The sequence below is a fragment of the Schistocerca americana genome, unplaced genomic scaffold (assembly GCF_021461395.2).
Source record: "Schistocerca americana isolate TAMUIC-IGC-003095 unplaced genomic scaffold, iqSchAmer2.1 HiC_scaffold_773, whole genome shotgun sequence".
Lineage (NCBI taxonomy): Eukaryota > Metazoa > Arthropoda > Insecta > Orthoptera > Acrididae > Schistocerca > Schistocerca americana.
In genome coordinates, this window is record NW_025726537.1 from 35001 (window position 1) to 45000 (window position 10000).

Below are 10000 nucleotides of genomic sequence, written 5' to 3' on the forward strand. Positions count from 1 at the left end.
GGAAGGCGTCCTGTGTCCGCGCGTATTCCCAGCGGCGCCGCTTGCGCTTCTGCAGCGGCGGGGCGGCAGGCGGCCGCTTGGATGGTTGGCGCGGCCGCTGTGTCCTGGTGATCGACCTCTCCCCCCTGGACCCGACCGACGCAAGGGCATCCGGGAGCATGCCCAGGATGACATCGGGCGGCGTGCCCCGCCCCAGACCAATGACTCGATCCAGGGCAGAGAAACGCTGGGCGGAAGCAGGTAGCCCCGCCAGATGCTCCCAGATGGCGGCGTCAGTCGGCCCCTCCGGCGGCGGCCCGGTGGTGTCGGCCGCGAAGTCCTCGGCTGCGTCGACGGGCGGCGCAGCTGCCTCGCCCGCGTCAGGCAGCGAGCTCGCTGCTCCACGGCGGGACGCCGGCTCTTCACCCCGACCGATCTCAAGTGCCTCCATGAATTGGCGGACAAGCTGCTTGTGGGCAGCATGCCGCCGTCGGCACTTGATTGCCTCAAGCGTTCGGTCGGGGAACATCCTGGTAAGTTCTTGATTTACAAAGAAGAACCGGGCGTCCCTCTCCAGGAACAGTTCGGCCTCTGCCTTGGCGAGCGACAGGACTTCTTCCTCCGTCCACCTCGCGCGATGCCTCTCCGTCACGATCTCAGCGTTGGCGGCCGCAGGGTGTTGGCGGCGGCGATGGACCCCGAGACCGTTCTTCGTGGTAAAAGTGCGGTGGCACTCACTGCAAGCAAAGGGAGCTACACAAACTATCGCATTTTCGTTACGGCCGGTTGGCCGGATAGGTGCTGGGGTAGCTGGGGTGGCACCTTCAGCGGAAGGGCCACCATCTCTTGTTTCTTGTCGGCTGCCCCCAACTATAAAGGGATAATGCGAGGGGGGGCTGGTAACCCCCCCAAGCCCCTGGTGCGGTCTTCCACTCTGCAAAAATCAGCGGGCCCACGAGAAGGGGAGAAGACCGCAGGAGAGGAGAGGCTAAGAGGGCTAGGCCCATGTATTGCGCATCACTCTCCCTGTAACTATAACCCAAGGAAGGCACCTCGCAGCAGCAGCACGACTACATCAAGACCGCACTTCGAAAAGCCAAGTCCGGATGCAGCCACACCGCCGCCACTTGGCCACCTTAAGAGAGTCATAGTTACTCCCGCCGTTTACCCGCGCTTGCTTGAATTTCTTCACGTTGACATTCAGAGCACTGGGCAGAAATCACATTGCGTCAACACCCGCTAGGGCCATCGCAATGCTTTGTTTTAATTAGACAGTCGGATTCCCCCAGTCCGTGCCAGTTCTGAGTTGATCGTTGAATGGCGGCCGAAGAGAATCCGCGCACCCGCGCGCCCCCGGAGGAGCACGCTAAGGCGGACGCGGCCTCGCAGCAAGGAAGATCCGTGGGAGGCCAAGGCACGGGACCGAGCTCGGATCCTGCACGCAGGTTGAAGCACCGGGGCGCGAACGCCGCGCAGGCGCGCGCATCCTGCACCGCCGGCCAGCACGAGGCCAACCAACGGCGAGAGCAGACCACGCCCGCGCTAAACGCCCGCACTTACCGGCACCCCTACGGCACTCACCTCGCCCAGGCCCGGCACGTTAGCGCTGACCCACTTCCCGACCAAGCCCGACACGCCCCGATCCTCAGAGCCAATCCTTATCCCGAAGTTACGGATCCAATTTGCCGACTTCCCTTACCTACATTATTCTATCGACTAGAGGCTCTTCACCTTGGAGACCTGCTGCGGATATGGGTACGAACCGGCGCGACACCTCCACGTGGCCCTCTCCCGGATTTTCAAGGTCCGAGGGGAAGATCGGGACACCGCCGCAACTGCGGTGCTCTTCGCGTTCCAAACCCTATCTCCCTGCTAGAGGATTCCAGGGAACTCGAACGCTCATGCAGAAAAGAAAACTCTTCCCCGATCTCCCGACGGCGTCTCCGGGTCCTTTTGGGTTACCCCGACGAGCATCTCTAAAAGAGGGGCCCGACTTGTATCGGTTCCGCTGCCGGGTTCCGGAATAGGAACCGGATTCCCTTTCGCCCAACGGGGGCCAGCACAAAGTGCATCATGCTATGACGGCCCCCATCAACATCGGATTTCTCCTAGGGCTTAGGATCGACTGACTCGTGTGCAACGGCTGTTCACACGAAACCCTTCTCCGCGTCAGCCCTCCAGGGCCTCGCTGGAGTATTTGCTACTACCACCAAGATCTGCACCGACGGCGGCTCCAGGCAGGCTCACGCCCAGACCCTTCTGCGCCCACCGCCGCGACCCTCCTACTCGTCAGGGCTTCGCGGCCGGCCGCAAGGACCGGCCATGACTGCCAGACTGACGGCCGAGTATAGGCACGACGCTTCAGCGCCATCCATTTTCAGGGCTAGTTGCTTCGGCAGGTGAGTTGTTACACACTCCTTAGCGGATTCCGACTTCCATGGCCACCGTCCTGCTGTCTTAAGCAACCAACGCCTTTCATGGTTTCCCATGAGCGTCGATTCGGGCGCCTTAACTCGGCGTTTGGTTCATCCCACAGCGCCAGTTCTGCTTACCAAAAGTGGCCCACTTGGCACTCCGATCCGAGTCGTTTGCTCGCGGCTTCAGCATATCAAGCAAGCCGGAGATCTCACCCATTTAAAGTTTGAGAATAGGTTGAGGTCGTTTCGGCCCCAAGGCCTCTAATCATTCGCTTTACCGGATGAGACTCGTACGAGCACCAGCTATCCTGAGGGAAACTTCGGAGGGAACCAGCTACTAGATGGTTCGATTAGTCTTTCGCCCCTATACCCAGCTCCGACGATCGATTTGCACGTCAGAATCGCTACGGACCTCCATCAGGGTTTCCCCTGACTTCGTCCTGGCCAGGCATAGTTCACCATCTTTCGGGTCCCAACGTGTACGCTCTAGGTGCGCCTCACCTCGCAATGAGGACGAGACGCCCCGGGAGTGCGGAGGCCGCCGCCCCGTGAAGGGCGGGGAAGCCCCATCCTCCCTCGGCCCGCGCAAGGCGAGACCTTCACTTTCATTACGCCTTTAGGTTTCGTACAGCCCAATGACTCGCGCACATGTTAGACTCCTTGGTCCGTGTTTCAAGACGGGTCGTGAAATTGTCCAAAGCTGAAGCGCCGCTGACGGGAGCGATTATTCCGCCCGAGAGCATCCCGAGCCAACAGCGGCGCGGGTCCGGGGCCGGGCCAGGTAGGTCCGTCATCCGGGAAGAACCGCGCGCGCTTGCCGGGAGCCCGAGCGCCCAAAGGGGCGAATCGACTCCTCCAGATATACCGCCGGGCAGCCAGCCAGGACACCGGGGCTCTGCCCAACAGACGCGAACCGAGGCCCGCGGAAGGACAGGCTGCGCACCCGGGCCGTAGGCCGGCACCCAGCGGGTCGCGACGTCCTACTAGGGGAGAAGTGCGGCCCACCGCACACCGGAACGGCCCCACCCCGCGGCGAGTGGAAAGGCAACCGGACACGACCCCGCCGCGGATTGCTCCGCGCGGGCGGCCGGCCCCATCTGCCGAGGGCGGAGGCCAGTGGCCGGATGGGCGTGAATCTCACCCGTTCGACCTTTCGGACTTCTCACGTTTACCCCAGAACGGTTTCACGTACTTTTGAACTCTCTCTTCAAAGTTCTTTTCAACTTTCCCTCACGGTACTTGTTCGCTATCGGTCTCGTGGTCATATTTAGTCTCAGATGGAGTTTACCACCCACTTGGAGCTGCACTCTCAAGCAACCCGACTCGAAGGAGAGGTCCCGCCGACGCTCGCACCGGCCGCTACGGGCCTGGCACCCTCTACGGGCCGTGGCCTCATTCAAGTTGGACTTGGGCTCGGCGCGAGGCGTCGGGGTAGTGGACCCTCCCAAACACCACATGCCACGACAGGCGGCAGCCTGCGGGGTTCGGTGCTGGACTCTTCCCTGTTCGCTCGCCGCTACTGGGGGAATCCTTGTTAGTTTCTTTTCCTCCGCTTAGTAATATGCTTAAATTCAGCGGGTAGTCTCGCCTGCTCTGAGGTCGTTGTACGAGGTGTCGCACGCCACACCGCCAGCCGGCTGTGCACGCTACCGAGTAAGTACCGGTATGCGAACCGCCAGGCGACGGGCGCGCATCGCACGTTTAAGGAGGCGCGGCCGGCCCCACAGGCGGCCGCGACGCTCCCAGGTCTGCGAAGCGGGGCAAACGCCGCGCGCTTCAGTATACGTAGCCGACCCTCAGCCAGACGTGGCCCGGGAACGGAATCCATGGACCGCAATGTGCGTTCGAAACGTCGATGTTCATGTGTCCTGCAGTTCACATGTCGACGCGCAATTTGCTGCGTTCTTCATCGACCCACGAGCCGAGTGATCCACCGTCCTGGGTGATCTTTTCTTAGTTTACACTGTCTCTTTCAAGACAGTTGCATAGGCGGGACGTAGGCGTGTGGCGGCCCCTGTTCAAGCGTTCTGTGTCCAACGGCCTCACGGCCGATGGGCGTCGTACGGCTCCACACCGGAGCGGACAGGCAGTCGGGCGAAAGTCATTCAAAACCGGCGCCAGGCGCCAGGTGCCGCAGGCCAGCCGCTCCAGCGCTTCAGCGCTCGTACCACACAACATTGGCGTTAGTTTTGAGAAGCACGCGTGGTTCCGCACGCGGCGCACGGCTACTGCGAGCCGTACAGGTAGCGTGTTGCGCGACACGACACGCACATCGAAAGACATGCAGTCTAGTCGGTAATGATCCTTCCGCAGGTTCACCTACGGAAACCTTGTTACGACTTTTACTTCCTCTAAATGATCAAGTTTGGTCATCTTTCCGGTAGCATCGGCAACGACAGAGTCAATGCCGCGTACCAGTCCGAAGACCTCACTAAATCATTCAATCGGTAGTAGCGACGGGCGGTGTGTACAAAGGGCAGGGACGTAATCAACGCGAGCTTATGACTCGCGCTTACTGGGAATTCCTCGTTCATGGGGAACAATTGCAAGCCCCAATCCCTAGCACGAAGGAGGTTCAGCGGGTTACCCCGACCTTTCGGCCTAGGAAGACACGCTGATTCCTTCAGTGTAGCGCGCGTGCGGCCCAGAACATCTAAGGGCATCACAGACCTGTTATTGCTCAATCTCGTGCGGCTAGAAGCCGCCTGTCCCTCTAAGAAGAAAAGTAATCGCTGACAGCACGAAGGATGTCACGCGACTAGTTAGCAGGCTAGAGTCTCGTTCGTTATCGGAATTAACCAGACAAATCGCTCCACCAACTAAGAACGGCCATGCACCACCACCCACCGAATCAAGAAAGAGCTATCAATCTGTCAATCCTTCCGGTGTCCGGGCCTGGTGAGGTTTCCCGTGTTGAGTCAAATTAAGCCGCAGGCTCCACTCCTGGTGGTGCCCTTCCGTCAATTCCTTTAAGTTTCAGCTTTGCAACCATACTTCCCCCGGAACCCAAAAGCTTTGGTTTCCCGGAGGCTGCCCGCCGAGTCATCGGAGGAACTGCGGCGGATCGCTGGCTGGCATCGTTTATGGTTAGAACTAGGGCGGTATCTGATCGCCTTCGAACCTCTAACTTTCGTTCTTGATTAATGAAAACATACTTGGCAAATGCTTTCGCTTCTGTTCGTCTTGCGACGATCCAAGAATTTCACCTCTAACGTCGCAATACGAATGCCCCCGCCTGTCCCTATTAATCATTACCTCGGGTTCCGAAAACCAACAAAATAGAACCGAGGTCCTATTCCATTATTCCATGCACACAGTATTCAGGCGGGCTTGCCTGCTTTAAGCACTCTAATTTGTTCAAAGTAAACGTGCCGGCCCACCGAGACACTCACTCAAGAGCACCCTGGTAGGATTGCAACGGGGTCCGCCTCGGGACGCACGAGCACGCACGAGGCGCGTCGCACGCCTTCAGCTCGCCCCACCGGCAGGACGTCCCACGATACATGCCAGTTAAACACCGACGGGCGGTGAACCAACAGCGTGGGACACAAATCCAACTACGAGCTTTTTAACCGCAACAACTTTAATATACGCTATTGGAGCTGGAATTACCGCGGCTGCTGGCACCAGACTTGCCCTCCAATAGATACTCGTTAAAGGATTTAAAGTGTACTCATTCCGATTACGGGGCCTCGGATGAGTCCCGTATCGTTATTTTTCGTCACTACCTCCCCGTGCCGGGAGTGGGTAATTTGCGCGCCTGCTGCCTTCCTTGGATGTGGTAGCCGTTTCTCAGGCTCCCTCTCCGGAATCGAACCCTGATTCCCCGTTACCCGTTACAACCATGGTAGGCGCAGAACCTACCATCGACAGTTGATAAGGCAGACATTTGAAAGATGCGTCGCCGGTACGAGGACCGTGCGATCAGCCCAAAGTTATTCAGAGTCACCAAGGCAAACGGACCGGACGAGCCGACCGATTGGTTTTGATCTAATAAAAGCGTCCCTTCCATCTCTGGTCGGGACTCTGTTTGCATGTATTAGCTCTAGAATTACCACAGTTATCCAAGTAACGTGGGTACGATCTAAGGAACCATAACTGATTTAATGAGCCATTCGCGGTTTCACCTTAATGCGGCTTGTACTGAGACATGCATGGCTTAATCTTTGAGACAAGCATATGACTACTGGCAGGATCAACCAGGGAGCTGCGTCAACTAGAGCTGAGCAGCCGGCCGCCCGGGAGTGTGTCCCGGGGGCCCGCGCGAACACGCAAGCGTCCGCTCAATTATTCTGCAAACAGGAGGAGGCTGAGCTCCCCTGCACAATACACCTCGAAACCCTCTCAGGTCCCGGCGGCGCGCAGCGCCGTCCTAAGTACTTGGTCGGGTTCGAGAGAGGCGCAATCGCCCGGAGTTTGGCGAGTAGACGCTTTAGGTGCGACCACCCGTGCTCCCAACTGAGCTTGCCGCTGCCGACAGAGGCCCGGGAGCGTGCTGTCGTGGCATTGCCGGCGGGAGACAACACGCGCCACCTACGGTGGCCGGCAGCTCCAACGCCAGCGCCACAGAAGGACAAAAGCCCCACTTGGGTGCCGAAGCGAACTCTCCCAGCACAGCGCACGCGCCAACACGTCCGCACAGCTGCGATACAATCCACCTGCGAGAACCGCAGAGGCGACCGAGCAGCAGACGGCGTCGCGGCGCCGAGCGCCGGGCGGCGGCGCATCCTCAGCGCACACAGTCCTCAATCGGACCAGCACACTGCAGATGTCCACCGCGCTTCGCACCGGGCCCGCGAGGACCTACTTTGGCCGCACGGCGCCGCGTGCAGGGTGCGCCGGCGCGCAGCTGCGCCGCCTGCCGCCTCCGTCGGCCGGCGCGCCTGCCACTGGCCGCCCCCACCAGCCGGCTGTAGCGCGTGCGCCCACGCACCGCGCGGCCAGCACGCCGGAAGGCCCCCCCTCACCGGCCGGGGACGGTCCCACCCAGCCACCGCCGCGTATCGCTTCACACCCACATGCCATTCACGTTCGTGGGCATGGTGGGTATCGCTGAAACAACCGGTTGGTAGCTCAACCGATCGTCGCCATCACTGATTCACCTCTAGCGAGAACAACCGCACCACAACGGTTTACCAGTTCTTCATTTGCGTAACGTCACCAGCAAACGTAGACGTCCATCGCCATTTGCAAATTCAACGATTGTTGCATGCCTGTGTCAGGTGTCACGACACACTATGTCTGCCCACATACACGCAACAACATGTGCACGCTTCGCGAACACGTGGAAGGTGGCCCCCGTACGTATGCGATGTCCATTGCGCGAACGACTGTCAACCGGCCTCTGTCGCATGTCGCAGATGTGGAACGCAGTGCACCATGCTATCACGGTGTGTGAGAAGAGACGACTACGTCTGACAACACGCGCCACTACATCAACAGACGGCTCATGCTGATCGCCATCCACGGCATACCATACTGCAATCCAGCTCTTATAGGGAGACGACACGTAGCTGAGTGCACAATATTTGGACCGTATGGTTCGCCGTTGTTGGCGCAGTCGTGGTACGGTCACACATGTACCACGATGTATCATTCAGTACATGAGGACCAATGTGCGGTACAGTGTGTGATTTGGACGTACAACATCAGCGGACAGTTGCCACAAGCCGTACCACAACGTAGGCTGTGCTTCGCCATGCGAATGCCAATGAACAACTGCGAAGGGCATTGAGCATGTACGTCCTGCCGCCATCCGCATTACAGTGTATAGCTGCAAGGTGTTTAACATGAAGCGATACTCTGGGGACCGGGCAGTGCGAGTAGCAAACTATATTGCGGGGGTTGCAGTTAGGCAACACTACACTAATTTAACGCGTCGTATGACAATTACAGAGCAGGTTAAGGCCCAACGTGTGTTGGGTTAAGGCCCAACGTGTGTTGGGTTAAGGCCCAACGTGTGTTGGGTTAAGGCCCAACGTGTGTTGGGTTAAGGCCCAACGTGTGTTGGGTTAAGGCCCAACGTGTGTTGGGTTAAGGCCCAACGTGTGTTGGGTTAAGGCCCAACGTGTGTTGGGTTAAGGCCCAACGTGTGTTGGGTTAAGGCCCAACGTGTGTTGGGTTAAGGCCCAACGTGTGTTGGGTTAAGGCCCAACGTGTGTTGGGTTAAGGCCCAACGTGTGTTGGGTTAAGGCCCAACGTGTGTTGGGTTAAGGCCCAACGTGTGTTGGGTTAAGGCCCAACGTGTGTTGGGTTAAGGCCCAACGTGTGTTGGGTTAAGGCCCAACGTGTGTTGGGTTAAGGCCCAACGTGTGTTGGGTTAAGGCCCAACGTGTGTTGGGTTAAGGCCCAACGTGTGTTGGGTTAAGGCCCAACGTGTGTTGGGTTAAGGCCCAACGTGTGTTGGGTTAAGGCCCAACGTGTGTTGGGTTAAGGCCCAACGTGTGTTGGGTTAAGGCCCAACGTGTGTTGGGTTAAGGCCCAACGTGTGTTGGGTTAAGGCGCAACATAGGTTAGGTTAAGGCGCAACATAGGTTAGGTTAAGGCGCAACATAGGTTAGGTTAAGGCGCAACATAGGTTAGGTTAAGGCGCAACATAGGTTAGGTTAAGGCGCAACATAGGTTAGGTTAAGGCGCAACATAGGTTAGGTTACGGCGCAACATAGGTTAGGTTAAGGCGCAACATAGGTTAGGTTAAGGCGCAACATAGGTTAGGTTACGGCGCAACATAGGTTAGGTTAAGGCGCAACATAGGTTAGGTTAAGGCGCAACATAGGTTAGGTTAAGGCGCAACATAGGTTAGGTTAAGGCGCAACATAGGTTAGGTTACGGCGCAACATAGGTTAGGTTACGGCGCAACATAGGTTAGGTTAAGGCGCAACATAGGTTAGGTTACGGCGCAACATAGGTTAGGTTAAGGCGCAACATAGGTTAGGTTAAGGCGCAACATAGGTTAGGTTAAGGCGCAACATAGGTTAGGTTACGGCGCAACATAGGTTAGGTTACGGCGCAACATAGGTTAGGTTAAGGCGCAACATAGGTTAGGTTAAGGCGCAACATAGGTTAGGTTAAGGCGCAACATAGGTTAGGTTAAGGCGCAACATAGGTTAGGTTAAGGCGCAACATAGGTTAGGTTAAGGCGCAACATAGGTTAGGTTAAGGCGCAACATGGGTTAGGTTAAGGCGCAACATGGGTTAGGTTAAGGCGCAACATGGGTTAGGTTAAGGCGCAACATGGGTTTGGTTAAGCGCAACATGGGTTAGGTTAAGGCGCAACATGGGTTAGGTTAAGGCGCAACATGGGTTAGGTTAAGGCGCAACATGGGTTATGTTGTTAAGGCGCAACATGGGTTAGGTTAAGGCGCAACATGGGTTAGGTTAAGGCGCAACATGGGTTAGGTTAAGGCGCAACATGGGTTAGGTTAAGGCGCAACATGGGTTAGGTTAAGGCGCAACATGGGTTAGGTTAAGGCGCAACATGGGTTAGGTTAAGGCGCAACATGGGTTAGGTTAAGGTACAATATGGGTTAGGTTAAGGTACAATATGGGTTAGGTTAAGGTACAATATGGGTTAGGTTTAGGTACAATATGGGTTAGGTTAAGTA

The 10000-nt window shown here is 57.5% G+C and overlaps 2 non-coding genes and 1 pseudogene across 2 annotated transcripts; all 3 read right to left on the reverse strand.

Annotated features, from left to right (window-relative positions):
• Nucleotides 1–3998, reverse strand: part of LOC124590785 — a 7966-nt pseudogene extending 3968 nt beyond the window's left edge.
• Nucleotides 3999–4186: 188 nt separating this feature from the next.
• On the reverse strand, nt 4187–4341 carry LOC124590789. The gene has a single exon (XR_006976795.1). It is a non-coding gene; the product is annotated as a 5.8S ribosomal RNA (ribosomal RNA).
• Nucleotides 4342–4692: 351 nt separating this feature from the next.
• Nucleotides 4693–6602, reverse strand: LOC124590781. Its single transcript, XR_006976791.1, has one exon. It is a non-coding gene; the product is annotated as a small subunit ribosomal RNA (ribosomal RNA).
• Between the last annotated feature and the right edge of the window lie 3398 nt (nt 6603–10000).